Source organism: Physella acuta, unplaced genomic scaffold, assembly GCF_028476545.2.
Source record: "Physella acuta isolate Inbredline_101_S28 unplaced genomic scaffold, ASM2847654v3 ptg001162l, whole genome shotgun sequence".
Lineage (NCBI taxonomy): Eukaryota > Metazoa > Mollusca > Gastropoda > Physidae > Physella > Physella acuta.
Window position 1 is genome coordinate 232,878 of NW_026732679.1, and position 26,667 is coordinate 259,544.

Here is a 26,667-nt window from a genome sequence, read left to right on the forward strand (position 1 = left end):
TTATTTATTTTTAAAGCTACATTTCTATTTATTTTCATCAAGCCTAAGTTGTGACCTGAAGTTTCACTTTAGTAAGACAAACATTGATTAGCTCTACAAGAACTCCGTGATCGATATTCTGGAAACTAATAGCAATTTCTACTCAAAACTTTGTCGATACAATTTTTAAAGTTTACCCATTTTTACTTTCTCGTATATACGAAGTATAGAGAAAGTATTGTAATCTGCAAAAAAAATTTGAGATTTTTACAAATCTCGACGTTTTACACCTCCCTGAGTCGGAAAAGCATAGTTTTGCAATCTTGTCCTAATGTCTGTGTGTGTGTGTGTATGTGTGTGTGTGTCTGTAAACACGACAACTTGAGTACCGTTACAGCAAGGTTGTTGAAATTTCATATATAAGTATTTTATCAAATTTGTAGACCTGTATCAACTTTTGAGCGATTCCAATAACCGGAAGTGGAACTTTTTCTACTTTTAATTTTTCAAAAGCCTATAACTTGAGTACTATTTCAAATAGATAAATGAAATAATTTTACACGTAAGTAAAAGATCTAATTCTCTGTCTTCTGTCAAATTTTGAGTAATTTCCGTTAACCGGAAGTAGTAAGTTACGCTATTTCCGGTTTTTCAAAAAAAAGGTGAATTTATAAAGTACTAAAAATATTCCACACTATTATACACATTTTGTTTGGCGTTCACTTGGTGTGCAATTCTTTTTTCTACGAGATTCTATTCTATAATAAAAAGTTTAAGTAATAAAAAATGGATTAAATATATTGTCTATATTCCGAGTTGCCATCCCCCGTAGTGTATTATATAAGAATATTCGAGAAAGTTTAAGGGAGATCACTCCCGGTTTATTTTTAAACATCCATACACGCAAAACCTTTACATTAAAATGCTTGAATCTTTTCGTACATAAATCTATACTTAAAAATCTATACTTCAGATATTTAAATTGTGAAACTTTTAATTATATATTCAAAACTACATAAACGACATACTCAAATCTTAAGTTTATAAGCAGGTTGAGTATTATTTAAAAAATCTGCTGATTGTGTAATATCTAAAAACGTTATGCAAATTGTATATCATGTTGTTGTCAATAGTATACTTTAAAATCCAGCAGCCCATGTCTTTTGTTAGCTCAATTTGTTAGATAAACGAAAGCAGAAGTGAAAGAATTGTTCGCTTTTGATCTATATAATTGGATCAGATGACGACCAAAAAAATAGATCTACAAATATTTGTTGTAACGTGAGGAAGATAGGGGAGGTAAACAAAAATTGTGTGAAGTTGTGTTTCAGTTTCGTGCAGGCTGGCAGTAATGGGCCAAAGCTTTATGCCTGCAGCCACATGTCTACATCTATATGTCTACAATCATATGTCTGCAGCTATATGCCTACAGCCATATGTCTACAGCCATATGCCTACAGCCATATGTCTACAGCCATATGTCTGCAGCTATATGTCTACAACCATATGTCTACAGCTATATGGCTACAGCTATATGTCTGCAGCTATATATCTACGGCTATATGCCTACAGTTATGTGCCAACAGGCCTGTGCCTACAGTTATATACCGAGAGATGTATGCCTAAAGCTTTATGCCCATAGCCGTAAGTCTATAGCTATAGTCGACAGTCTCACATCTACAGCCATATAGCTATTATACGCCTACAGACATATGCCTACAGCTAGAAGCCTACAGCTATATGCCTACAGTCATATGCCTACAGCTGCTTAAAGCTATTTACCTACAGCCCAATACTTATAGCCATATTTCTACTATGTGCCTTAAGCCATATGCCTATAGCTGTATTCCCCCAGCCATATGCCTACAGTTATATGCTTTCAGCCTTGCCTACAGCTATTTGCCTACAGCCATATGCCTACATCTAGAGGCCTACAGCCATATGCCCACAATTATATGCTTTTAGCCATGCCTACAGCTATATGCCTACAGCCATATGCCTACATCTATATGCTTACAGCCATATACCCACAACTTTGTACCCACTCTATTATTTACCACAAGCACTTAAGTCCCGACTGCTAGTTTTGCGATTACTTCAAGTTACGTTGCCAATATTTAATTTCCCCTCGACCGGCAATTTAAAAAGTGAAACGCCGAGACCCGCAATGTAAAAAAAAATCTTTTCATCGCTATCCACGGGTGACTGAATAAATCTGACGGTCAGACCGCCAACACGCAACAGCTTGCACTTATTGCATAATTTCACGCACCGTTGATTTTAGAAATGAAAAATTTATTTTTCGCGTTCTGAGAATTTTTTTTTACATAAATGACACGCAGTATATCGTTTGTGAATAAAGTGTATTGAAATGTAACTATCAAATTCGTCGGTTAAATTCAGTAGAGTCATCAGTGGCGAATACAGGGGGTGCGAGGGTGCGACTTGCCCCAGGCGTAAATGTCTCAGATCATTTAGAGATTATCTTGAACATAGATATATTTATTTTGCCCCAAGCCTTACAATTCGGCTTATCTATTAAAAAACAAATGCATTTTTATTTTCTGTGAAAAACAAAATCAATGACTGTGTGTGTGTGTGGGGGGGGGGGGGGGTAATGTGAAAATGGGGGGAGCCGTAATAATATAAGGAGGGTGTGTAATTTGAAGTTAGGTTGGGGATGTGGAGTATTGTGAAGGGGTGGGGTTTAATCTTAAAGGAGTGGAGTGGGGGTAAGATAAAGATAGTGTATAAGTTGCGTTCACTCAAGCAAGATTTTAAAAATTAAGAAATAATAGCAGCGTTATAGGACTTCTAACCCGAACGTCTCGAGTTCGAATCCGGGTCCAAAGCTGAAGAACGTTTCTGAGTAAACCCAGCTCTGATGGGTGCCTAACTCACGTTAGGGAAACTAAAGGCGGCTGGGCAAAGTGATTACCATACCTTCCCTTCATATGCCTAGGTGGACTTTACTTCATCTGCCTAATGAATCCCTAGGTCTAAAGTGAATTCTTTACTTTTATATTTTCTTTACTAGCAGCGTCCTGTGGTGTGGAAAAATTAGATTAAATATTGAAGGTCAACACGCAGCATAATGAAGGTCAACACGCAGCATAACGAAGGTCAACATGCAGCATAATGAAGGTCAACACGCAGCATAACGAAGGTCAACATGCAGCATAACGAAGGTCAACACGCAGCATAACGAAGGTCAACACACCGCCCTGTATGGCAGGAGCCACGCCCAGCAGCCTGCACGTATAGCCTATGTCACCTAGTTGAACAGACAAGACACGCATCACCGATTTAAACCACGCTCCATTGCGTGGATGGATAGACATGAATGGAGAAAATCTTGTGCGACGTCGGGGTCTATTTATATCAACCAATCAGCATTCGGCGGCTAACTTTATGAAGGGTCTCTCATCATGTTCGATGAAAGATAAAGTGTCACGTGATCGCTAAGAACTGTCAATGTCAATGTCAATGTCAGTGATTGGCGGCCAGAGTTACTTAAATGTAAAGACGAGATTTTGTAAATAACTTTTGCTGTAATGTTATTTGGTTGTACAGAGAAGGTTAGCCAAAAGTTACAAGTGTTAAGAACAAGCAATCTTTGTTGGTCCTCCGAATGTCCTTAAATTTCCTAAACACACCATTTCAGAAATAGGGTAAGGTTTATGGTGGTTAGGGATAAAATATAGTTACGCATAGTGTATAGATATAGCCTTATCTATAAAAAGTAAAGGCAAAAATAAAAGTAAAGTACCCTGACAACCCACGGTGCAGGTGAAGTAGAGTTCACCTGTTTCAATGACCTCGGCCTAGTGTGGTCAATATTATTCTTAGCCGCCTTTATTTAACCCCTTAAGGGAGTCAGGTACCCATCAAATATGGGTAAATTTAGGGACCTTAGCCGCCTTTATTTAACCCTTTAAGGGAGTCAGGTACCCATCAAATATGGGTAAATTCAGGGACATTCCACACTCCACAGATAGGAACCAGGAATTCGAACTCGAAACGTTCGGTTTAGTAGTCGTTTGCTCAACCATCCGAACACACCATACCATATTTATAAATGTGGAAATCAGTAAATGGCAACTACCACCTGGCCATCTCTCCGTGGCTACAGCTATATTTATATTGAAGTAATTGTTTGATTAAATTGATTAGTAGGCCACACGTACCTTCAGATATATCTACGGATTAACGAGTTCAGGACTACCGACTTACTATAGAGAAACCCTTTGACAAACCAAAGCTAAAGCTACAGCTATAATCTGATGTTTAGCAAGAGGGATGAATAAAGCGTGCATCGAATCACCTCGCCAAAATTGTCTGGTGATTTTTTCTGTTAGTTTCGTAAAACTATTAAAAAAAAATAATTAAGCATCCAAATTCCCGCCTAAACAGTCAACGCACTCAGATTTTCTTTCAGCCATTTTTCCTAGCCCCCATCCCCAACGTCCGGTGTTAGGATGGATTATTAGCAAAGAAAAACTATCCATACATTTAGATAGATGTACTTTTACGTAGTTAGTTCCCTTTACTGATGTTACAGGACTTATAAAGTCCAGTGGACATTTTGTGTTGAATTTGCTGATTAGTCGTTGAATTTTATACGTGTTACAATATTTAAATAGTCTATTCTGAACCGGTTTTCCAGCTTAATTAAAGTTTTGCTGTCTATCATTATCTAAACACAGGGTTGACCACGCCTTATCATTACTATTAGAAATAATTGGACCGGGTTTTAAAATTTTCGTCATGGCCAAGCTAACATTTGAGATTTCACCTCAGATAATCCCAGAGATTAGCATGGGATTATACTGAACTGACGTTTTCAAATCAAGCAATAATCCGCCGGTAAGGTCATGCCCGCGATAGCTCAGTTGGTAGAGCGGAGGACTGTAGTGTGTTAAAATAGCGATCCTTAGGTCACTGGTTCGAATCCGGTTCGCGGGAACTTTTTTCTTATCCAAAGAAAAAAAAATACAAATTAAAGTTTAACTAATAATAATATGCAATTACTTTAACGAAATAAAAAAAAACACCTTTAAGTTGATTTTTATTTTAAAGACGACCCGACCCAATTGATCCCAATTTAAATTTTTTATTTTGGGTTAAAATCACAGGCAATAATGTATGCTAAAAATTTCTGATAAACTCGTTACATGAGAAATTTTGTCTATTTTTAGATTAAGATAAAATAAACCGGGAGTGATCTCCCCTAAATTTTCTCGAATATTCTTATATAACACTACGGAGGATGGCAACTCGGGATATAGACAATATTTTAAATCTATTTTTAATTAATTAAACTTTTAAAAATAGAATGGAATCTCGTAGAAAAAAGAATTGCGTTCCAAGCGAACGCCAAACAAAATGTGCATAATTGTGCGGAATATTATTAGTACTTTATAAATTCACAAGCGTTTTTTGAGAAATCGGAAATAGCTTAAATTACTACTTCCGGTCAACGAAAATTACTCAAAATTCATAAGAAGGCAGATAATTACATCTTTTAGTTACAAGTGAAATTTCATTTATCTATCTAAAATAGTACTCGAGTTATAGTCTTTTGAACAATTCAAAGTAGAAAAACTTCCTTTTCGGTTTATCGGAAATCACTCAAAAATTGATACTTATCTACAAATTTGATATAATACTTATATGTGAAATTTCATCAACATAGCGGTAACGGTACTCAAGTTATCGTGTTTACAGACAAACACACACAGACAGACACACACACACATACACAGACATACGGACAAGATTGCAAAACTATGTTTTTCCGACTCAAGGAGGTGTAAAACGTCGAGATTTGCAAAAATCTTGATTTTTTTTTTGCACGATTACAAGAGCTTCTCTATACTTCGTATATACGAGAAAGTAAAAAAGGCTTTGCCCCTTTTGGTTAGACATAAGATGTTATCAGCAATTAATTCTTCCCCCCCCCCCCCACACACACACAACGCAGCGTCATACAAACTTCCCTAAATCCCTAAATCCCACCACTAAGCCAGATTTACCTTACCTGGAATTATATTCTCGTTATTGGCGATACAGCTTCAAGTGATTTACTTCAGAAGATAACCCCAAACATGAAGTTGGGTTATACTGAATTGTAGTTTTCAACTCTATGTATAAAACATCCCCGCGATAGCTCAGTTGGTAGAGCGGAGGACTGTAGAGTGAGAGATATAGCAATCCTTAGGTCACTGGTTCGAATCCGGTTCGCGGGAACTTATTTTTTCATCTAAGAAAATTAAATTCAAAACTTTCAGTCGGTTGCATTGCTTTATTTTGTTCCATGTTAGTTTATTTTTGTTGGCTTTTTTTCTATTTAATTTGAATTTGTATTTTATAAATTTAAGTATATATGACTACAATAAACAAAACCCCGTGTACACTCAGTGGGAGCTATATAAATTTGATTTGTGGCGGACAAGTTGATACAAAGAAACATTTTAATGTATGCTAAAATTAAGATAAAAAAAGTTCTGAACCTTTGTTGGTTAGACATCAGATGCTGTCAGCAATTAATTGTTGTGTAACCCATCTAAAACAGGCTCTATAGTTTTATGAACACAACGATGTCCACGCTTGCTCATTACGATTACAAACAGGTGGACTAAGTTTTTAAATTTTCGTCCCAGTCCAGCGAACATTTGAGTTTTCGCCTTAAATAATCCCAGAGATTAGTGGTGAATTATTCTGAACTGTAATTTTTATGTCAAGGAATAATCCAGCGGTAGCTCAGTGGGTAGAGCGGAGGACTGTAGGTGGTTTATATGGCAATCCTTAGGTCACCGGTTCGAATCCGGTTTGCGGGAACTTTTTATTTTCATCTAAAAAATTTAACACAAAACTGTTGCATTGCTTTAATTTGGTCCATGTTAATTTATTTTTGTTGACTTTTTTCTATTCTATTCAATTTTAAATTTGTATTTTGTAAATGTAAGTATATATGACTAAAATAATAAAAAATCTTGTAAAATCCAATGGAAATTTTGTAATGAATTCGCTAATTAGTCGTTGAATTTTATACAACGTCGTGTTAAAATATTTGTATAGTCTGTTCAGAATCGATTTACAGCTTAATTAAAGTTTAGCTGTCTATCATTATCTAAACACAAGGCTGACCACGCATTATCATTATTATTAGAAATAATTGGACCGGGTTTTTAAATTTTCGTTATGGCTCAGCAAACATTTGAGATTTTACCTCAGAAAAGCTCAGAGATTAGTACGGGAATATACTTAACTGACGTTTTCAAATTAAGCAATAATCCACTGGTAATGTCATCCCCGCGATAGCTCAGTTGGTAGAGCGGAGGACTGTAGTGTGTTAAAATAGCAATCCTTAGGTCACTGGTTCGAATCCGGTTCGCGGGAACTTTTTTCTTATCCAAAGAAAAAAAAATACAAATTAAAGTTTAACTAATAAAAATATGCAATTACTTTAACGAAATAAAAAAAAACAACAACTTCAAGTTGATTTTTATTTTAAAGACGACCCGACCCAATTGATACCAATTTAAATTTTTTTTTGGGTTAAAATCACAGGCAATAATGTATGCTAAAAATTTCTATTAAACTAGTTACATGAGAAATTTTGTCTATTTTTAGATTAAGATAAAATAAACCGGGAGTGATCTCCCCTAAACGTTCTCGAATATTGTTATATAACACTACGGAGGATGGCAACTCGGGATATAGACAATATTTTAAATCTATTTTCAATTAATTAAACTTTTTAAAATATAATAGAATCTGGTTGAAAAAAGAATTGCACACCAAGCGAACGCCAAACAAAATGTGCATAATTGTGCGAAATATTATTAGTACTTTATAAATTCACATGCGTTTTTTGAGAAATCGGAAATAGCGTAAATTACTACTTCCGGTCAACAAAAATTACTCAAGATTCGTACGAAGGTAGATAATTACATCTTTTACTGTGAAATTTCATTTATCTATCTAAAATAGTTCTCAAGTTATACTCTTTTGAACAATTCAAAGTAAAAAAAACTTCCTTTTCGGTTAATCGGAAATCGCTCAAAAATTGATACTTATCTACAAATTCGATATAATACTTATATATGAAATTTCATCAACATAGCGGTAACGGTATTCAAGTTATCGTGTTTACAGACAAACACACACACACATACACAGACATACGGACAAGATTTTTTGGTTAGACATCAGACGTTATCAGCAATTAATTCTCTCTCCCCCTCCCCCTCCCAACACAGCGTCATACAAACTTCCCTAAATCCCACCATTAAGCCAAATTTACTTTACGTGTAAATATATTCTCGTTATTGGCCATACATCTTCAACTGATTTACTTCAGAAGACAACCCCAAGTTGCGTTATACTGAGTTGTAGTTTCCATGTCAATAAATAACCAATTGGTTACAACATCCCCGCGATAGCGCGATAGCTCAGTTGGTAGAGCGGAGGACTGTAGAGCGAGAGATATAGCAATCCTTAGCTCACTGGTTCGAATCCGGTTCGCGGGAACTTTTATTTTATCAGCTAATTAAAAAAATGTTTTTTTCATCTAAAAAAATTAAATTCAAAACTTTCAGTCGGTTGCATTGCTTTATTTTGGTCCGTGTCAGTTGATTTTTGTTGGCTTTTTTCTATTCGATTTGAATTTGTATTTTGTAAATTTAAGTATATATGACTACAATAAACAAAACCCCGTGTACACACAGTAAGATAAGAGCTATATAAATTTGACTTATGGCGGCCCAGTTAATACAAACAAACATTTTAATGTATGCTAAAATTAAGATAAAAAAAGTTCTGAACCTTTGTTGGTTAGACATCAGATGTTGTCAGCAATTAATTCTTGTGTAACCCATTCAAAACAGGCTCTTTAGTTTTCTGAACACAACCCTGTCCACGCTTGCTCAATACTATTACAAACAAGTGGACTGGGTTTTTAAATTTTCATCCCTGTCCAGCGAACATTTGAGTTTTCGCCTTAAATAATCCCAGAGATTAGTGGTGAATTATTCTGAACTGTAATTTTTGTCACGGAATAATTCGAATCCGGTACGCGGAATTTTTTTTATTTTTACCAAAACATTTAACCCGAAACTTTCACTCTGTTGCATTTCTTTAATTTGGTCTGTGTTGATTTATTTTTGTTGACTTTTTTTCTATTCTATTCAATTTGAATTTGTATTTTGTAAATTTAAGTATATATGACTAAAATAAAAAAAAAATCTTGTAAAATCCAATGGAAATTTTTAAATGAATTCGCGAATTAGTTGTTGAATTTTATACTTGTTAAAATATTTGGATAGTCTATTCAGAACCAGTTTTCCAGCTTAATTAAAGTTTTGCTGTCTATCATTATCTAAACACAGGGCTGACCACGCCTTATCATTACTACGAGTCGACCCGCGGCGTATCATACGCCGCTATTTAGTTGTTTTTGTTTTTTACTTTTCAGTAATTCATAATTTGTGAATTCAACAGTACCAATGCTGCCACTGAAAATATTTGCTTTAAAGCACTACCCCCCTCTTTCCCAACCCCAACCCCAACCCCTACCCTATACCCCCCCCCCCCCCCGCCGTGAAAGCAGCCTCCTCTTAGTTACCTCCTCTAAGTTTAAAATCGTTTCAAACTAAATTATCTGCCCCTAATATCCGTCACTAAACCCGTCTCTATGAAACATTTAGAGTGAACCATCGCTCACCAGACCATGTGGGGGGTGGGGGTGGTAGTGATAGAGAGGAAGAGATGGGACTGCAAGGAGCTCTTGCAGCTTGTTTTCTAACGTCTCCCAGAAGAGAATTATATATATAGAAGATAGATTAGAAAAATTGGACCGGGTATAAAATTTTTGTCATGGCCCAGCGAACATTTGAGATTTTACCTCAGATAATCCCAGAGATTAGAATGGGATTATACTGAACTGACGTTTTCAAATCAAGCAATCATCCCCCGGTAATTTCATCCCCGCGATAGCTCAGTTGGTAGAGCGGAGGACTGTAGTGTGTTAAAATAGCAATCCTTAGGTCACTGGTTCGAATCCGGTTCGCGGGAACTTTTTTCTTATTAAAAAAAATACAAATTAAAGTTTAACTAATATGCAATTATTTAAACGAAATAAAAAAAAGTCTTTAATTTTGTTTTCAGTTTTGTTAAAAACACAGGCAATAATGTATGCTAAACATTTCTGTTAAACTAGTTACATGACACATTTTATCTGTTTTTAGATTAAGATAAAAAAAAGGCCGATTGTAGCCGGAAAAAAATATACATGCGCAATGGAGAGAAACTATCGCCATCACTCGCGGCTGTTTTCGATGATACTTCGCATGCGTGTGTTTTCAAACAAACCGCAGATCCCTAACCCTAACCTGAACCCTAACCCTAACCCTCACCCTAACCCTAGCGCAGCTATTAAGTCACTGCGCATGCGCAGAACTATTGAGTTTTGTATTTTCTATCGAAAAATCTTTTTCCGAGTAGTCACTTCGTAAAAAAAGGCTTTGAACCTTTGTTGGTTAGACATCAGATGTTATCAGCAATAAATTCTCTCCCCCCCCCTCCAATACAGCGTCATACAAACTTACCTAAATCCCACCACTAAGCTCGATTTACGTGGATGTATATTCTCTTTATTGGCCACACTGCTTCAAATGATATACTTCAGAAGATAACCCCAAACATAGTTTCGTTAAACTGATTTGTAGTTTTCAACTCAATGGATAACCCAATGAGGTAAAACATCCCCGGGATAGCTCAGTTGGTAGAGCTGAGAGCTGTAGAGCGAGAGATTTAGCAATCCTTAGGTCACTGGATAACCACTGATTTTATTGATGTTAACTGTTGATTAGTACTGGATTATTCTGAACTGCAGTTTTCATGTGTAGTAATAATCAGTCTACCATACCATCCCCGCGATAGCTCAGTTGGTAGAGCGGAGGACTGTAGAGAGTTAAATGGCTATCCTTAGGTCACTGGTTCGAATCCGGTTCGCGGGAATTTTTTTTTACGACATAAAAAAATAAAAATAAAAAGATAGAACGTTATTGACACAGCCCTTATTTTGTTACCTTGATATGCCACATCAAACAAACCTAGAAACATATTTCATTTTAAATATACACCATATCTTATTTAATCAAAGGGTGATTTTTAGGTGTATCCAGATAAATGCACTATTTAATGAGTCACTTATATATAGGTCTATAGATTTAGGCTTACATTCTTATTTAGGCTTGCATGTAGTCTTACAGATTTAGGTGCAGGGTGGGCAATTTTACGTATCTAACTTTTTAGGCATACTGAAAAATACACACACCCAAATAGCAACAACAACACACATGCACGCACATACCTAATATATACACACATACACAAAATCACGCACACATACATACACATTGCCCCTATTTAAATGTATTACAATTTATATTTGTGCTGTCATAGCCTGCGATAGTTCAGTTTTATAGCGGAGGTCTGTAAAGTGAAAAGTATAGCGATCCTTAGATGAACTTGTGTTCACTTATAGTGCTATATCGGTAACTGTACCAGCTACAGGCAACTGAAAGCCACTGACAGAGACCACTAACAGATATCATACATTTCTCGAGAGGCTTTTAACTGCGGGCTTCTTGTGATTTTGATTTAATCGGCAGGTAAAATTATATAAAGAAATACAGAGGTGTTTGATATAGAGAAATTATAAATAAGTACAAATTGATAACTTAAACAATCCCGCGATAGCTCAGTTGGTAGAGCGGAGGACTGTAGAGTGAAAGATAGCAATCCTTAGGTCACTGGTTCGAATCCGGTTCGCGGGAACTTTTTTTTTAATCAACTATCTCACACAAAAAAAATCCAACGCTTGTATTTGACTTGGTTTATTTTGTTGAGGTAAATTTTTTTTATTGAATTTGAATTTAATCAATTAAGTTGATTAGACTAAAATCACTCATATCCCGAGGAGTTTAATTTGTGATTGTTAAAATATGCCCCAGTAGGATAGAATAAAACTTCCATAATACAACATAGGCCCATGTCATGCTAGAGCCATTAGAGATTTGAGTTGTCCTTGAATTTACATCAAGCAAATTTTCTGTCTCATTTTTAAAATGTTTTTCTTTGCTTGGCCAATAATTTTATGTGTTGTTAGCAATTAATTCCCCCCCCCCCTCCCCTCTCCACCATCTATAGCGTCTAACACTCCACTAAACCCCACCATCAAACCTGACTTGCCATGTAAAATAAGCTGTCCGTTATACATTATTTTAGATGAGATTATAAGATAATCTTTAACATTAATTAAAATTGTCTATCACTGTTTGTAATCCGTCTAGTGTACCTCAACGACATCCCCGCGATAGCTCAGTTGGTAGAGCGGCGGACTGTAGAATGAAAGATAGCTATCCTTAGGTCACTGGTTCGAATCCGGTTCGCGGGAATCTTTTTTTATTCAGATAATAAAACACATTAGAACAAGATTTTCATGAGCTACTTTATTTTAGGCGGCGTTAGTTCAATGTTGTTGGCGTAATTCGATTTAAGTTTAATTTACTAATACAAGAAAATATTCATTGTGTTGATCCAGCTAATACAAGATTTTAAAAAATAAACGGCCCAATAGGCTAAAAGAAAACTGACGAAACAAAGAAGCCGTTTTTCTTGAACACAAAACAATGTCATGTTAGATCGACACAATATTTGGGTTGCTGTTGGATTTACAACACATTTTTTGTCTTGTTTTATGATTAGATAAACACATAATATTATGCGTTCGTATTATGTGTTGATTGAAATATGATTTTTACACCCCACACCCCTGTGTCTAACAGACTCCACTAAATTATACAACCAAACGTGACGCCATATGTGGACAGACATTCCCTTTATAGACCATACAGCTTCACTGTCCGTTATGAATTTCCAGATCAGATTAAAGATAATCTTAAACATGAATTTATGTTTGGTTTCTGTGCTTGTAAATCGTCCAGTGTACAATTATAACATCCCCGCGATAGCTCAGTTGGTAGAGCGGAGGACTGTAGAGTGAACAATAGCAATCCTTAGGTCACTGGTTCGAATCCGGTTCGCGGGAATTTTTTATTTACACGAAATGTTTTTTTTATACGAATTTTTTTTCTAAATTAGTGGAACCAATCAAGTAAATGTTGATTACATTTTTTTCACAAATAAGTCAAAGTCTACACAACCCGCGATAGCTCAATTGGTAGAGCGGAGGACTGTAGAGCATTGAAAGAGCTATCCTTAGGTCACTGGTTCGAATCCGGTTCGAGGGAACTTTTGGAAAAATGTTTAAGATTAGCATTTTTAATGTATAATTTCTTTTTCAAATAAAGAGAGGATAATATACATAACAAGTTAAATTCGTAAAGACATTTTTAACCCAATGAAAGTATCCACACTTAGAAATTTGCAAAAATCCACGTAAAGCTTATATAATAACCTAGAAATTACGGTTTCACATTACTAAAAAGTGTTGGATAAAGTTAAATATAATATTGTAAAATTGTTATCTAACGATTCCTGTCCTTCTGAGGGTTTAACCTAGTCTCCCACCTCCCCCATGTTGATGATGATAGGCTATAACTTTGGTTTACTCAATTCGTTTCATGCTATTTTAAATCGATTGCTTAGAAATAGTTTAAAATAAGCCGGGAGTGATCTCCCCTAAACTTTCTCGAATATTCTTAGATAAAACCACAGGGGATGGAAACTCGGGATATAAACATGATTTTTAATGCATTTTAAATACTTAAACTTTTTAAAATAGAATAAAATCTCGTGGAAAAAGAATTGCACACCAATTGAACGGCAAATAAAGATGTGCATACTAGTGCGCAATATTATTAGTACTTTATAAATTTACATGCGTTTTTTGAGAAATCGAAAATAACGTAAATTACTACTTCCGGTCAACGGAAATTACTCGAAATTTAATAGAAGGTAGAACATTAGATCTTTTACATACATGTGAAATTTTGTTTATCTATCTAAAATATTACTCAAGTTATTGGCTTTTGAAAAATTCAAAGCAAAAAAGTACCAATTCCGGTTATCGGAAATCGCTCAAAAGTTGTTTTTTTTTGCACGATTACAAAACTTTCTCTATACTTCGTATATACGAGGAAGTAAAGATGATTAAAGTTAGCTCAATTTATAGAACAGAGGACTGTTGTTCATTAGGCCATATGGTTTTAATCCGGTTCACGGAAATGTTTATCAATTCACGAACAGATGCCTGATAGAAACTCTATATTCAGTTCATGGGACTTGTAATTTTGTCTTGGTTTATCGTTATCTGTGTTAGCTGGTAGGCTAAGTAACACGAGAATCTTCAATTTAATAAAATATTAACGATTATATTTAGCATAGATTACTCATAAGAAGATTTTTAACTGTGCATCTCGGGTGATTTAGATTTAATTATCAGGAAAATTATGAAAGAAATTAAGTGGATTTTGATGAATAGAAATGACAGAATGGTACAACTAAATATCGTTTTGAATCTGGTTAAAGAAATTTTTTTTAAAGTTTGGTTTTATCATGTTCAGCATAAATAATATTCAGAGTTTTTTTTTTTTTTTTTTTTTTTTTTTTTTTTTGCATTTCATAATATAGATATGTTTTATTTTCAACTTTATAAACATATATTTACAATTTTCAGTTGTACAATGCGATTTTCAAAACTCTGAATATCTGTTAACTTACTAACAGTTTAATATATCTTTTAATAAATCATTATTGCATCATCAGTTAACTTAAGGATTAATCCTTTAAAAAATAGAAAGCAAAAAAATCATCAAATTTTCCATTTCTTGACCAACACACAAGGACCAACCACAGTAAGATCTTTCATCTTTCGCCGGCCACTGTCCATTTTCTAGACAGTTCCCTAAGACAGTCCTGCTCTTGTCCGAGGTTTTTCTGCTGTGCGTCCCCACGTCTCCCTGTTGTCTTTTTGACTCGGCCATCTTTTTAAAATTATTTCTGAAACGGCTTCCATTTCCGTTTTCTCCGACTCCTAGTAATTTACCATTGGAGATGATGTTTGACAAGTGAATGCCTTGTATTGCTTTTGTATAATTTTGCTCTATTCCATAACCCCATTCAAGATAACACGACATTCTATATGTTATGTTATATGATGTGCATAATCTAGTAAAAACAAATGTAAAATTGTGTCTGGATTACTAAGACTTACTCTTTACATATTTGATGAGCCAAGGGAGACAACGTACTATTAAATTCAGCTTTCTAAATAAAAATAAAAGAAATACAGAGGAACGCAGTAAAAATTGGAATGATTGTTTTTAGTTTGCAAATAAATGTATTTTAAAAAGTGTAATATAGGACACATTTCTTAGATTTTGAACAGAGGTTTAAAATGAAACCTCCTTGGAAATGATACACTTTAGTCTCATTTTATTTTATATTTGTTTAAAAGATTTTTAACTTAAAATCCTGTTGATCTCCAACGTTGGCACCTCCGATTCTGTTTTTTTTTAAATTTCAACACATTTCTGGTGTAATAGGGCAGGGGTCGCCAACCCCTTGAGACGGAAAAGCCAAAAGTTACAATTTTCCAAATTTCCCAGTTTTTAAAGAGCCACATTTTTATTTCAATATTTCATTATTTTTTAAGACTAAGTAAATAAATGTGGTTTGATATTTAAAATAAATAGTTTTAATTATGAAATGATATGTATTCGCCAACTTAGTTATCAAATAATATATCTATAGGACTATCCCAATCCACTTAAGAAGTTGTTAACTTTCTTTTCTTTCTTTACGGATATCACCGTACCCCAATCGTACCCCACCTCCAGTATAAACAGCTCAACAGTAGGAAGCTAATAGCTTCCAACAACGTCTCTCACAGAACAAATAAGTACTTACCATTTACCGAACTACTTCTGCCCCCCCCCCCTGCATCATTTTACCGAACTACTCCCTCCCTGCACCATTTTACCGAACTGCTTCTCCCACCCCCTGCAACATTTACCGAACTACTCCCCCCCAGCACCATTTACCGAACTACTTCTGCCCCCCCCCCCTGCATCATTTTACCGAACTACTCCCCCCTGCACCATTTACCGAACTACTCCCCCCCTGCACCATTTTACCGAACTGCTTCTCCCCCCCCCCTGCATCATTTTACCGAACTACTTCTCCCCCCCCCTGCACCATTTACCGAACTACTTCTCCCCTGCACCATTTTACCGAACTACTTCCCCCCTGAACCATTTTACCGAACTACTTCCCCCCTGAACCATTTTACCGAACTACTTCCCCCCTGAACCATTTTACCGAACTACTTCCCCCCTGAACCATTTTACCGAACTACTTCCCCCCCCCCTGCACCATTTTACCGAACTACTCCCCCCCTGCACCATTTTACCGAACTGCTTCTCCCACCCCCTGCAACATTTACCGAACTACTTCCCCCCTGCACCATTTTACCGAACTGCTTCTCCCCCCCCCCCCTGCATCATTTTACCGAACTACTTCCCCCCTGCACCATTTACCGAACTACTTCTCCCCCCCCCTGCACCATTTACCGAACTACTTCTCCCCCCCCCCCCTGCACCATTTACCGAACTACTTCTCCCCTGCACCATTTTACCGAACTACTTCCCCCCTGAACCATTTTACCGAACTACTTCCCCCCTGAACCATTTTACCGAACTACTTCCCCCCTGAACCATTTTACCGAACTACTTCCCCCCTGAACCATTTTACCGAACTACTTCCCCCCTGAACCATTTTACCGAACTACTTCCCCCCCCTGCACCATTTTACCGAACTACTTCCCCCCCCTGCACCATTTTACCGAACTACTTCCCCCCTGAACCATTTTACCGAACTACTTCCCCCCCCCCTGCACCATTTTACCGAACTACTTCCCCCCTGCACCATTTTACCGAACTACTTCCCCCCCCCCTGCACCATTTTACCGAACTACTTCCCCCCTGAACCATTTTACCGAACTACTTCCCCCCCCCTGCACCATTTTACCGAACTACTTCCCCCCTGCACCATTTTACCGAACTACTTCCCCCCTGCACCATTTTACCGAACTACTTCTCCCACTGCACCATACCGAACTACTTCTCCCCTGCAACATTTTACCGAACTACTTCTCCCCTGCACCATTTTATCCTATTTCACAACTGTAGCATTTTACCGAGTTATTTCCTATGCACCTGTTTACCGAACTACTTCCCTTCCTATACCATTTTACCCCTGTACTACTTTACCGAAATACTTACTTTTTACCTAAATATCCTGCACCACTTTACGGAACCCACCACCTCACCACTATCTATTATAATCAGCCTATTTTAAATGCTTGTACTAAGTTAATACTTTACATCTATCAATCTAACATTCCCAACTGGAATCGAACCCAGATCTGCGATTTAACTGTCCAACACCTTATCGCCTTTGCTATCCTGTACTGTACAAGGCTACAAAAACTTGTTATTATGAACACAGTTAGGTGACATGACTATATTATATTGCCGACTAGCACACCACGTATTTACTTGTTTAAACTTTCAAATAATTGTTGTAAAACTAAATAATTTTTGTGTAGTGAGTTCAACATTTAATATTAATATTTTATTTAATGATTGGACAAATTTTGCGTGACTAGGTCCTTCCATTACTTTCGCCAAACAAAACAGATAATAATTTGGCTTTTGGTAAACATTGACTCTCTCTTCTCACACCATTTTGTGCCTAGTAAACATTGTGTGCCGTCCTAAAGACGAAAGGATTGTCCTCAACTTTCAAATTACATCGTCAGATCCTTAAAGTTAAATTTTTCAGTACATCTCCACTATCAATGTAGATCTGACTTAAGTAGTCATAGGTTTAACACATTATTACATATCCATTATATGTTCCCTGCCTTCCCTTTATTTCTACAATCACCTGCTATATGTTCCCTGCCTTCCATTTATTTCTACAATCACCTGCTGTATGCTCCCTGTCTGTGCCTAATTTCTACAATCACCTGCTATATGTTCCCTGTCTGTCCCTAATTTCTACAATCACCTGCTATATGTACCCTGTCTACATCATATTTCTACACTCACCTGCTATATGTTCCCTGTCTGTCCCTAATTTCTACAATCACCTGCTATATGTTCCCTATCCGTCCCTAATTTCTACAATCACCTGCTATATGCTCCCTATCTGTGCCTAATTTCTACAATCACCTACTGTATGTTCCCTGTCTGTCCCTAATTTCTACAATCAGCTGTATTTGTTGCCCTTCTGCACTTTATAGTTTCTACTATCAACACAAAACCTAAATAAAAATATCTCAAGTAAACAATACATTACTTTCCAGTATTTTGTTAAAATTAAATCATTTATAAAGATGTTGAAATAATTTATTTATAATATTTACACGTTTTATCATTTTATCTTTTAGAACACCGGCGGAGTTTTGTTTGGAAATAACAACATTCATCTCTGTCAGTATCAACATTTTTTTCTCAACATCCTTCTCTGTGTCAACATCCCTTCCAGGTTCAACATCCCAGCGAGTATCAACACCAATGTCAACATCCCTGCCAATTTTAACACTTTTATCAACATCTGCATCAATATCCCTGCCAGTATCAACACCAGGATCAACATCCCTGCCAATTTCAACACCTTTATCAACATCCCTGACAGTATCAACATCCTTGCAGTATCAACATCACTGTCAGTATAACCACCCTGAATATATTTGCTGTTAAAAAGTTTACAATTTGATTTAATCAATATATCTCACAAAGTTTCAACAAAATAAATGGGAAGAAATGTATTACTGTAAACGAAAAGATACTGAGATTAAACTGCATTCTATTGTTTTGTGATTGTGTAAATAAATATTAGAATAAAACATTGTTGTGTATCTCTTTTGAGTTTCTTTTAACATCGGCATCACGAGTGAGATGAGTTTGTATCTCCTCCCACATTTGTGTATTGGGGGTAACTGCTTAATTTGTACACAATATAAATTATGTTTTAAATCATAATGTAGAAGATATTTTATTTTTGATTTGACACAATTTTTATAGTCAACTTTATATTAGAAAACTGACGATCCAAAAAAACTGCCTTTGTTGAACACAACATAGAACCATGGCATACTAGATCAATACGATATTTGGGTTGATCTTAGATTTACAGCAGCAAAATTCTCTGTCTCATTGCATGATTAGTTAACATATTTTATTATACGTTTAATTTATGCGTTGCAAGCAGTGGCGGAACTAGAAAAAAATGGCCACCCCGCAAAACAAATTTCTGGGCCCCCCTATATATATACATACATATATATATATATATATATATATATATATATATATATATATATATATATATATATATATATATATATATATATATATATATATATATACAGAATACAAACACTGGATAGTCATTTCTGGCCGGATCGGGTTTTGAAAAAATATGTTTTTTTTTTCAATTTAAACAAATTACAACATGTCATGTGTGAGTGCACTAGTCAGTTTTGAATATTTATTTTTTTCAGATTTAGCGATAGTTTACTCAATATGTTTGCTGTAATGCTAGCTACCCCCTAGTCTTAAGCCCGTCAAAAGAATATAAAGCGTGAAAGCTTTGTATGTGTAATGGTTTCTCGTGTTATGTTTATTTTTATGTTTTTTATTTTATTTATTTTATTAGTTTTAAATATATTTCCTTTTTCTGCTATGTCAATCTTTAGTTTGTATTTTAAAAAAATAATAATTATTAGAAGTAATTGCTTTTTAATTTGTTTAGTACCAATATATTAAAAGGAGCTAATGAGCATCCATATTTATCCATTTAAAAAAGGGAAATAAGTCTTGGAAGTGTTTTGAACGTTTGCCTATCTTTCACACTACAGCTCAGGCATATATATTTTTTTACGCAACAGCATGTGTTAGCTACTGTATAACATCACTACTGCAGCAGATCTGTTTGTTATTTACAAAAGGTTTTACCGTCAGGTCAAAGATGCAAGAAATTTATTTTTTAACTATAAAAAAATTATTATGGTCGGCTATGGGCCCCTAAATGGCGTGGGCCCCCACGCATTGCGGGGTCTGGCGGCACTGTAGTTCCGCCCCTGGTTGCAAGATATATGAATTTTACTCCCTCCCCCCATTACAACTTCTTGCAAACTTGCCTAAATCCCACGACTAATTCTGACTTGCCTAACGTGGATACACATTCACTTAAAAAAACGCCGTGCAGTGCCAACTGTCAGTTCTGACATATTTCAGATGGGACTAAAGATAATTTTATACGTGAATTGAAGTTTCATTTCTGTTACTGTAACTCGTCCAGTGTGCCTTTGTGATATCTTCGCGATAGCTCAGTTGGTAGAGCGGAGGACTGTAGAGAGTTATTATTGCAATCCTTAGGTCACTGGTTCAAATCCGGTTCGCGGGAAGCTTTTTAAAAATTTAAATTACATTTAATCTAGTTATTTTTAGAAGAGCAACGTTTTACTAAATGGGCTATATTTATATTACTTACAGTTTTATAAACGTAGCATGTTTTATTATGTTGATTTCTAGTTTAACTATATAAACATTGGTCTACGCATAAAAACCAATGAAAATGTCGGCAATTTTTAACAAAACAATAAGGCAGATGAAAGTTTCATTTTCCAAAATATATTTCTTACATAAAAAAAAAAGATCAAGTTGGAGGAATGCATTATTAGAAACTGTAAGCCACTGACAGAGATCATTAACAGATCTCATACATTTCTCGAGGGGCTTTTAACTGCGGGCTTCTTGTGATTTTAATTTAATCGCCAGGTAAAATCTTACAGTGTATTAGGTAGTGGACTATTGTGTTTTTTTCATTGCATGTGTGGCACCATTTCTTTGTGTGAATGAAGGAGGCTGAACCTAGACGCAGCCTTGTAATTTTTTTATTAATGGGTGGCCTTTGGTCTTCTGTAACCTGCAGTCTCCCGTCGGGTGGACGTAGTATGTTGTGGGCGTGCCTACCCTTGTCGCTTGCGTTCCATTTTTGAATCCATTCTTCTTTTATTTGTTTCTTTATAGTAGCCTTCATTTCGGAATAGCCTATTCCCGTTTTCACAATTGCACTGGATTCCACTCCCTTTTTAGCAGCTTTGTCGGCATTCTCGTTACCTTGTATGCCGATATGGGAGGGAATCCAGATCATTTGCACCGAGCGTCCCCTTTGTTTCAACTCGGAACATTTGTGAAGAATCTCTTCTACAATGTCGTCCCTGCAGCATTCTCCCCCTTTAATGAACTCATCAACTACTTCCAGACAAACAAAAACACATTATTAACAACAGAAACAGTACTGGCTATGGACGCCCCATCCACTCTGCATAGCCTGGTAAAAAATATGTGCACAAAACAAAAGAATCAATCTAACAAGCTGTTAAGATAAAATAATGTTCACCCAATAACAAAATACAAATCCCGCACAATAAAAAACCACATCCAAAAATGAAAGGAAAACAAATGAAACTAAACTGTACATACACAAAAACCACGAACTAACCACAAAAAAAACAGTCTGCGATATAATCGTAAGTTTGAAAGCGGACTTTAAACCCCAAACATGAAGAAGAAGGTATAAAGAAATACAGAAGTGTTTTGATGAAAGGAAATGATAAATTAGTACAAATCGAGTCCCCATAAGCCCGCGATAGCTCAGTTGGTAGAGCGGAGGACTGTAGAGTGAAAGATAGCTATCCTTAGGTCACTGGTTCGAATCCGGTTCGCGGGAACTTTTTTAATGAACTACTAAAAAAAATCAAAACTCTTGTATTTGACTTATTGCTTTATTTTTTCAAGGTTAATTTTATTATCTTTGAATTTAATTAATTAAAATTCATCTGACTAAAATTGCGAAGATCTTAAAGAGTTCATGTTATGATTGTTTAAAGACGGACCTATATGCTAAAATAAAAAAGACGATATAAAGGAAGTTTTTCTGAAACAGATAAAACCATGGTTACATGAAGTTTATTATGGATTTACACTAGCAAATTCTCTGTCTCATAGTTAATTAGACAACAGCTATTTCATTTTATAGTCGTTAATTTATGTTTTTTTAGCAATTAATTTACCCCCCCCCCCCCGCTGCGTCTAACAGGCTCCACTAAACCCCCACCACCAAACCTGACTTGCCCTACCTGGACTAACACTCACAGTATAGTCCATGCAAATGGAGCTATCCCTCCGTTCTGAATTATTTCAGGTGGGATTAAAGATAATCTTAAACATGAATTTATTTTTCGTTTCTGTGATTGTAAATCGTCCAGTGTACTTTTGTAACATCCCCGCGATAGCTCAGTTGGTAGAGCGGAGGACTGTAGAGCGAGAGATATAGCAATCCTTAGGTCACTGGTTCGAATCCGGTTCGCGGGATCTTTTTGAAAAAAAAAGTATTTTTTTACGGTTAGCATTTTCAATATATAATTTCTTTAGCAAATTAAGCAAATTAAATATACGTTTCCCCCTTCATTAACCTTTTTATCGAGTTAATTTTCCGCTCACTCTTCATGTCTCCGATTTTCCCGTTCTTCTTTTCCAACTCAATCCTTTTACTGTTCTACTGGTATACTCTCTCCCCCCCCCCCCACTGGACCATTTTAACGAACTACTTCTCTCCCCTGGACCATTTTGACGAATAATCCCTCCCCCCCGGCCATTTTACCGAACTACTTCCCCTTGGGACATTTTACCGAACTACCCCCCCCCCCCCCCCAGGCCATTTGTTGTGTAAATGTTGTACAAAAATAAATACCTTTAGAGTGGAATTTTTCCAAAGGGAAAAAAAAAGGCTTTACGCAAAACTATTTTATAATGAATGTAAGGTCGGCGTTTTTACATCTAAATGAACATTGTCAAGTGTGTAATTTACTAACTTACTGGATTTGTGTGAATTGGGTCAAGGTTGATTCACCTGTTTATACGCAGCCGAAAATTAACAGGTAACTATTCGCTCTTTCAGACTAGATGTAAATATTTACACTAAAGTGTGGTTACACTCGGCTGAGTAGGGACTTTGGGCTGGTTTGGGCCAGGTTTAACAATAATAAATAAAACACAATACACATAGAGAATCTGTATCATTTACGTGTAATTTTCAACAACCACAAGAAAAAATATGACATGAAAACTGACGAGTAGGTACACTGTGTTGATGTTAACTGTTAAAAGAAAGCAGATTCGTATTTGTACCGTAATAATAGCGATATCCTGTAAAATGTGTGATTCAACCGGTAGGAGGGTCTGAGCCACTTCTCTGCCGGGAATAGAGTAAAAGTATTTTTAAGTATGTATTGGACTGTCACGTGTACTAAGTCACGGACATGGTAAAGTAGCAATAAAGTTTCAGCAGCTAATGCAGTAATAGTAATAAGTAAACTTAATAGTGACAAGCTGAAGCTCTGATGACTACGCTACAATTCAATGTGCGCAGTTTACAGCCTTAAAGTAATAACAACCTGGTCCGATGACCTCTTGTTTCTGGCAAGGGTTTAAGGCCGGTGAATAAAATAACAACCCTCCACACACTCGCGTTCATACACTTCCTCTCCCTAGCACACACACTTTCTCTTTCTGTGTGGTTACATATTTCATTTTAAACAACCATGCCACAGTGGACAAAAAAAACAACAAGAACGACTCTCTTTTCTGTGAATAAAGTATATATTATTATGGCTGATTATGGCTCTAAGCGGTAAAGCGCTAGTCTGCTAACCAAAAATCTCGAGTTCGAATCCGGGATCAGTAGAAATTTGCTAAGTCCACCTAGCTCCAGTGGCGTAGCGAGGTCGGGTGTCACCCGGTGCGGCACTTAATGGTGTGTCACCCCCCCCCCCCCAGAGGCGTAGCGACACTTCCCGGGGACAAACTTTCAAACTTTCGATTTGCACCCCCTTCAAGTTTTCGATTTGCACCCCCCACCCCTCAAACTTTCGATTTGAACCCCCCTCAAGTTTTTCTCTATATATTTTGCTATTTTTTGCCTTGGTGTCCCCCCCCCTAAATGGTGTCACCCGGTGCGGTCCCCACCCCCCGCCCCCCCCCTTCGCTACACCCCTGCCTAGCTCTGATGGGTACCTAACTCATGTTAGAGAAAGTAAAGGCTGCTCGGAAAAGTGCTGACCTTCGCTTCACATGCCTTGGTCAAGAAATATATAAACTAGGTCTAAAGAGAATTTAAAAAAAAAATTATGTCTTATTTAAAAATGTAGAATTGTAAAGTAAAGTTCCCTTTTCAAACCTGACGGTCTATAGGGCAAGTGAAGTACAGTTCACCTGCTTCTGTGACCTCAGCATATGAAGTGATCTTGTAGAATTGTACGTATCAAATATTTTATTGCATACCCTGGAATCGAACTCGAGTTACTCTGGTCTGTAGTCGACTGTTCTATCACCCAACCACGACTTCCCGTTCTAGTACGGTACTACCTACAAAAAAATGGTTATTTTTTTAAATTTTGAAAACGCAGCTAGAATGTCTCTAGCGGTAACGGGTGCCTGACATCGAACTTGACTTGAAAATGTGATCACGATAAAGCCCACTTAGATATTCAACCACTGAACTGTGGAAAATATTGTAGCGGTACACTGGAGTTTCAGGTGCAGCGTTGTAAAGAAAAAAAAAGCAACTGGGCTTTTCAAATAAAACCCTACTTTTGTATGGAGCATTTGTGTGCGAGGGTTGTTCACTGGCTGTCATAAAGGTCTTAGACGCTGTGTGGGAACAAAACAGGCGACAATTAAACTGGGTATGCGGTTTTGATACTTTCTAGCCGGGTGTTAAAATTATAAAGTAAATAGGAGGCGTGTACATTTCTTATTTAGGAACTGATCGAATTGAGGCTTTATATTTAAATCATTATTGATCACAAATCTAGGGACATAAAAACATTTCATTTTTTGAATATTTTAATTTTGTTAATTAAGTAAATTTACAACTATAAGAGGCTGCTTGTTCTACTGGTAGAGCACTCGATTACTGTATAAAAATTTTTTGCGTCATAATCTCGAGTTCAAGTCACCAGGTTTTCCCTGAGTCAACTCAGCTCCTATTAGTACCTGATCCGTAGACGTTCTGAGTCAACTCAGCTCTTATTAGTAGCTGATCTGTAGCTCGTTCAGAGTCAGCTCAGCTCTGAAATGTACCCTAACTTGAGACTGGGAAAACGAAGACAGCTATACATCGACTAGCCACACTTTCATTCCATATGCCGAGTTCTGACAAACAAGAACTCTACTTTATCTGCTTCAAAGACAGCCCATACTAAACGAAAAGTACACTGGAAGCTCTTAAATATCGTAAACGAGTTAAGTCAAATGGGATGGCGTGGTCGAATTGTAGAGCATACGACTGCCCTACCATGAAAGTCTAGCGATCAAAGTTCACTCAAGCTCTGATGGGTACTAACGTTAGTAACGTTAGTAAAATAAAGGCGGCTGGCAATATTGCTATCCCTTCATATGCCGAGGTCACAGAAACAGAGAAACTGTACTTCATGGACCGCCATAACTTAACTTACTAAACTTAGTAAAATCAGATACACAATTCTAAATAACAATGTAGAAACCTATCTATATTTTTTCACAAAAAATATGCCTTTGAACAGAGAGATATAGCAACAATACAGGCTTATTCTCATGATCAAATTCACTGACATTTTCAATACATTGAAAAAACAATTCTGTTATCAAGTGAAATAAAGCTAAAATGGCTATGCATGAATGAAAGCGTAAAATGAATACGATGTGTGATTGTTTCAGATAGGTTTGACTGTCGCCCCACTTGGGACATAGGCCGCTGACCAGAGTTTTCCAGGCATCTCTGTCCTGGGCTAGTCTCTCCAACTGTCCCCAGGTGCATCCAATCTTCTTGGTGTCAGGTATCTCTGTCTTGGGCTAGTCTCTCCAACTGTCCCCAGGTGCATCCAATCTTCTTGGTGTCAGGTATCTCTGTCCTGGGCTAGTCTCTCCAACTGTCCCCAGGTGCATCCAATCTTCTTGGTGTCTTCTTCCAGGTCACGTCTCTAGGCCTTCCTTGTTCGGACTCTTTTCATTTTGCCCCTGATAGTTATGTCATTAAATTATTTGTGTTCAGCTTTAAAATACATACTCTATAAATGTGAACAGTAATATACAATGTAGAGCTACACAGGACTATGTAATCTATTTTGATATTCACTGACACAACAAAGCTGAAGTAGAAATGTAGACTTAGTATTATTTTACATAGTAATGCCAAAGAAAGACATTTGCGGGTAATATAGTCACAGAAAAGACAATCGTTTTTAGCCAAAAGGGATCCGAACTCACGACTTCACACGGTATCGAATCGCCATGCCTCTCGTGTATCAGGTTAGAAGTGTTGACACCACGACCAGTGTTTCCTCAAAAAAAAAGAACGTTACTGACCATTGACCTTGCTAAAAACAATGGCTTTTCTGTGAATATATCACCTACCAGTTGATATGATTGTTTCGTATGAAGATTTGCATAGATTTAGAGTTGCGCCTCTTCTGTTTTTACATTTTATCATTACCCTCAAACTTTAGTCTCTTTTGGTTATATTGGCTTTAAAACGTAAGCAAAT

General features: G+C 36.5%; 14 non-coding genes across 14 annotated transcripts; all 14 read left to right on the top strand.

Moving 5' to 3' along the window:
- The first annotated feature begins 4,856 nt into the window (after positions 1-4,856).
- Positions 4,857-4,944, top strand: Trnay-gua (transfer RNA tyrosine (anticodon GUA)). Its single transcript is given in 2 exon segments — positions 4,857-4,893; positions 4,909-4,944. It is a non-coding gene; the product is annotated as a tRNA-Tyr (tRNA).
- A 1,194-nt stretch (positions 4,945-6,138) lies between these two features.
- On the top strand, positions 6,139-6,227 carry Trnay-gua (transfer RNA tyrosine (anticodon GUA)). Its single transcript is given in 2 exon segments — positions 6,139-6,175; positions 6,192-6,227. It is a non-coding gene; the product is annotated as a tRNA-Tyr (tRNA).
- A 503-nt stretch (positions 6,228-6,730) lies between these two features.
- Trnay-gua (transfer RNA tyrosine (anticodon GUA)) lies at positions 6,731-6,818 on the top strand. Its single transcript is given in 2 exon segments — positions 6,731-6,767; positions 6,783-6,818. It is a non-coding gene; the product is annotated as a tRNA-Tyr (tRNA).
- Positions 6,819-7,292: 474 nt separating this feature from the next.
- Trnay-gua (transfer RNA tyrosine (anticodon GUA)) lies at positions 7,293-7,380 on the top strand. The gene is given in 2 exon segments: positions 7,293-7,329; positions 7,345-7,380. It is a non-coding gene; the product is annotated as a tRNA-Tyr (tRNA).
- A 1,036-nt stretch (positions 7,381-8,416) lies between these two features.
- Positions 8,417-8,513, top strand: Trnay-gua (transfer RNA tyrosine (anticodon GUA)). The gene is given in 2 exon segments: positions 8,417-8,461; positions 8,478-8,513. It is a non-coding gene; the product is annotated as a tRNA-Tyr (tRNA).
- A 1,455-nt stretch (positions 8,514-9,968) lies between these two features.
- Trnay-gua (transfer RNA tyrosine (anticodon GUA)) lies at positions 9,969-10,056 on the top strand. The gene is given in 2 exon segments: positions 9,969-10,005; positions 10,021-10,056. It is a non-coding gene; the product is annotated as a tRNA-Tyr (tRNA).
- An 857-nt stretch (positions 10,057-10,913) lies between these two features.
- Positions 10,914-11,000, top strand: Trnay-gua (transfer RNA tyrosine (anticodon GUA)). Its single transcript is given in 2 exon segments — positions 10,914-10,950; positions 10,965-11,000. It is a non-coding gene; the product is annotated as a tRNA-Tyr (tRNA).
- A 735-nt stretch (positions 11,001-11,735) lies between these two features.
- Positions 11,736-11,822, top strand: Trnay-gua (transfer RNA tyrosine (anticodon GUA)). Its single transcript is given in 2 exon segments — positions 11,736-11,772; positions 11,787-11,822. It is a non-coding gene; the product is annotated as a tRNA-Tyr (tRNA).
- A 533-nt stretch (positions 11,823-12,355) lies between these two features.
- Positions 12,356-12,442, top strand: Trnay-gua (transfer RNA tyrosine (anticodon GUA)). The gene is given in 2 exon segments: positions 12,356-12,392; positions 12,407-12,442. It is a non-coding gene; the product is annotated as a tRNA-Tyr (tRNA).
- A 567-nt stretch (positions 12,443-13,009) lies between these two features.
- On the top strand, positions 13,010-13,096 carry Trnay-gua (transfer RNA tyrosine (anticodon GUA)). The gene is given in 2 exon segments: positions 13,010-13,046; positions 13,061-13,096. It is a non-coding gene; the product is annotated as a tRNA-Tyr (tRNA).
- A 114-nt stretch (positions 13,097-13,210) lies between these two features.
- Trnay-gua (transfer RNA tyrosine (anticodon GUA)) lies at positions 13,211-13,298 on the top strand. Its single transcript is given in 2 exon segments — positions 13,211-13,247; positions 13,263-13,298. It is a non-coding gene; the product is annotated as a tRNA-Tyr (tRNA).
- A 7,098-nt stretch (positions 13,299-20,396) lies between these two features.
- Trnay-gua (transfer RNA tyrosine (anticodon GUA)) lies at positions 20,397-20,486 on the top strand. The gene is given in 2 exon segments: positions 20,397-20,433; positions 20,449-20,486. It is a non-coding gene; the product is annotated as a tRNA-Tyr (tRNA).
- Positions 20,487-21,726: 1,240 nt separating this feature from the next.
- Positions 21,727-21,813, top strand: Trnay-gua (transfer RNA tyrosine (anticodon GUA)). The gene is given in 2 exon segments: positions 21,727-21,763; positions 21,778-21,813. It is a non-coding gene; the product is annotated as a tRNA-Tyr (tRNA).
- A 555-nt stretch (positions 21,814-22,368) lies between these two features.
- Positions 22,369-22,457, top strand: Trnay-gua (transfer RNA tyrosine (anticodon GUA)). The gene is given in 2 exon segments: positions 22,369-22,405; positions 22,422-22,457. It is a non-coding gene; the product is annotated as a tRNA-Tyr (tRNA).
- The last annotated feature ends 4,210 nt before the right edge of the window (positions 22,458-26,667 follow it).